Raw genomic sequence first — 3448 nt, forward strand, 5'->3', positions numbered from 1 at the left:
CAATGACATAATATTGCATTTTTTTTAAAAAGGAAGCTTATCAATCTAGAATACACAAAAGACCTTGAAAATAGGGGTTACCAAACTCAAAGTGTAACCTAGGCAAAATTCTCTGTCATACATGAACTACTAGTTTTCAAAAAAATATGGGTAGTGTTGTTCTGAAAAGAAATTATTGATTTATTTAAAAGCATTGCTGATATCACAGTGACTTTTTATTCATCATATACTTGTTCAATCAAAATATTGAAAGTGAAAATATTTTGTAGAGAATCCATAAAATGTTTTTATGTAAGAAGCAGCAGCTTTATAAAATGATAACATTAAAGTTGATCACAATTTTCTTCTTTTAATTTTTTTTTCATTTTCTCACTTTTCTAAAATAAATATGTGATACTCTTATACAAAAAAAGACTTTACTCAAATATTTGGAATCTATACAATATAAGTCAGGACTTATGTAATTAAGCACATTAGGTGCAAATTTACTTGGTTTGAAGGTATTCCAAGCCTAGACAACTGATCCCCACAACAGATGTGGGGAGTAGGTAAGACTTGAGAGGAACTTTTAAGGGAGGGAAAAATTTAGCAACTGGAGAATGAAAAGAGTAGATGAAACAGTGACATCATCAGCGGGTGAAACAGTGACATCTTCAGTGAGTGAAACAGTGACAAGGAGGTGAGGTTCTGCCTGGAGACCAAACGATTTTGGAAATTGTAGCACACATTTATTCCTGTAGGAAGATAAAGATGCATGGGTTAGGAATGAACAGATACAATTTAGCCGTGAACATAACCCCATGGACTGCAGCATGCCAGGCTTCCCTGTGTTGGAAAAGAATGGAAAGAAGGGCTACTAGAAATGCTTTTATTCAGACCTAATATATATATAATTTTATATATTTATATTTTATTTATAATATATTATATAATTAATATATAACATATAATTATATAAAATAAATATATGTTATTTATGTAATATATGTAAATATATATGTAAATTATAAGGTCAGTGGGATAATAAAGATCAAGAACAAGAGAGAGAGCAACTCCAGCCAGGCTGCTATTTCTCATACCTGACAACAGAAGCAGACAATAACCCACATTGCTTTCAGGAAGTATGCAGGAAATTCCAAGTCACCTTTCAGCTAAGTTATAGAGCCTTTTGTTCTGCTTTAAGACCTTCACTGATCTGCTCCCTACAGTCTCCAATACCCTCAAATCTCTAGGGTGCCTCTCTCTATTCACCTCAGGCTTTAAATTAATCATTCCTGGCCATCCTCCAGCACACTTCCCTTTCTGGAAAGCCACCTCCTGTGATTTCATCTGGAGCTGCACAGTTTCAAGAGCTCTCTGAAGAATGGGAAACGCAGTCTGGAGAACTGAAGCCAGGAAGGTGTTCCAAGCAGGTGGTCCAGCCTGGAAAACACATCAGAAGAGGGAGAGGAGAATTCTGCATCTCAGACAATCAACTTTGAGCAGATACTCTGAAAGAGAGTCAACTTTTCATTAGTGGTGGAGGTGGAGGTGGCGGGTGGGGAGGCCAGGCAATTGCCATTAAACCACCAAAGAACAAAGTTAAATGTTATTTCATATCACTTTCTTTTTATCTTTATTCTTTTATTCATTCATGCATTCAGAGTACATTTACTGAATATTGGAAGTCATTTACAGAACATAAACAACTAGCTAGACATGGGAATAACTAAACAGTGTAATGCCTAGAAACAGTACTCCTGAATAACTTTATTTTTAATGCATGGTTCCTTTCTCTGCAGTGGCAAGCTTCATAAATCAAAATCATATTTGTGAAATTCTCTTATATATATGAGTACATCCCTGTTGGAATGCAAAACAAATAAAATGAACATCAAAAAATAAACTGTGTTTCATGCAGAGGCACCGCACAAGTTTGCAATCCTATTCACATCACATTCTATGTGGTAGACTTAGAAAGTCACACCATGCAGCAAAGTCATGGGACATTTTATGCAAGAGAAAGTTGGGTATCTTCATGAATCACAATGGATTCAAGGCAAAGTTTTAAAAAGGAGGAAAGTACAGGACTTCATGCTTCTTTGTGAAAGAAAACAAACTTTTTTTTTTCTTGAGTGTTTTGCATGTGGTGAGTCTTCAGATATTGACTAAATAAGCCAAATTGAATCCAAGGAACTCAGCTGCAAGCAAAGGAAAGGAGATGTGAAAACCCCAAACTGACCAAAATGAAGTTTCTATTATTAGAGGGAATTGAACTTGCAATGAAAAAATAAATTTCTTGCCCCTGGACATTTGGGACTGTGATTCATACCTGCTATGACACCTGCTATGTTCATTTCCAAGGCAAGTCATTCAATATCACAGAAATCCAAGTCCATGACCCAACTAGTAATGCTGAAAAAGTTGAAGCTGAATGGTTCTATGAAGGCCTACAAGACCTTCTAGAACTAACATCTAAAAAAGATGTCCTTTTCATCATAGGGGACTGGAATGCAAAAGTAGGGAGTCAAGAGATACTTGGAGTAACAGGCAAATTTGACCTTGTAGTACAAAACAAGGCAGGACAAAGGCTAACAGAGTTTGGCCAAGAGAACGCCCAGGTCATAGCAAACACCCTCTTCCAACAACACAAGAGAAGACTCTACACGTGGACATCACCAGATGGTCAATACTGAAATCAGATTGATTATATTCTTTGCAGTCAAAGATGGAGAAGCTCTATACAGTCAGCAAAAACAAGACCAGGAGCTGGCTGTGGCTCAGATCATGAACTCCTTATTGCAAAATTCAACTTAAATTGGCGAAAGTAGGGAAAACCATTCGACCATCCAGGTATGATCTAAACCAAATCCCTTATGATTATACAATGGAAGTGACAAATAGATTCAAGGGATTAGATCTGATAGAGTGCCTGAAGAACTATGGATGGAGTTTCATGACACTGTACAGGAGGCAATAATGAAGATCATCCCCAAGAAAAAGAAATCCACAGGCAAAATGGTTGTCTGAGGAGGCCTTACAAATAGCTGAGAAAATAAGAGAACCGAAGGGCAAAGGAGAAAAGGAAAGATATACCCATTTGAATGCAGAGTTCCAAAGAATAGCAACAGAGATAAAAAAAAGTTTTCCTCAGCCATCAATGTAAAGAAATGGAGGAAAACAATACAATGGGAGAGACTAGAGATCTCTTCAAGAAAATTAGAGATACCAAGGGAACATTTCATGCAAAGATGGGCACAATAAAGGACAGAAATGGTATGAATCTAAAGAAGCATAAGAGATTAAGAAGAGGTGGCAAGAATACACAGAAGAAATACACAAAAAAGATCTTCATGAGCCAGATAACCACAATGGTGTGATCACTCACCTAGAGCCAGACACCTTGGAGTGCGAAGTCAAGTGGGCCTTAGGAAGCATCACTACGAACAAAGCTAGTGGAGGTGACAGA

General features: G+C 36.9%; 1 long non-coding RNA gene across 1 annotated transcript; it reads right to left on the minus strand.

Annotated features, from left to right (window-relative positions):
* Positions 1-406: 406 nt before the first annotated feature.
* On the minus strand, positions 407-1398 carry LOC136175269 (uncharacterized). The gene is made up of 2 exons (XR_010664445.1): positions 1252-1398; positions 407-734 (listed from the first exon to the last, which is right to left on the minus strand). It is a non-coding gene; the product is annotated as an uncharacterized lncRNA (long non-coding RNA).
* Between the last annotated feature and the right edge of the window lie 2050 nt (positions 1399-3448).

This window comes from Muntiacus reevesi, chromosome 9 (genome assembly GCF_963930625.1).
Source record: "Muntiacus reevesi chromosome 9, mMunRee1.1, whole genome shotgun sequence".
NCBI classification, from domain to species: domain Eukaryota; kingdom Metazoa; phylum Chordata; class Mammalia; order Artiodactyla; family Cervidae; genus Muntiacus; species Muntiacus reevesi.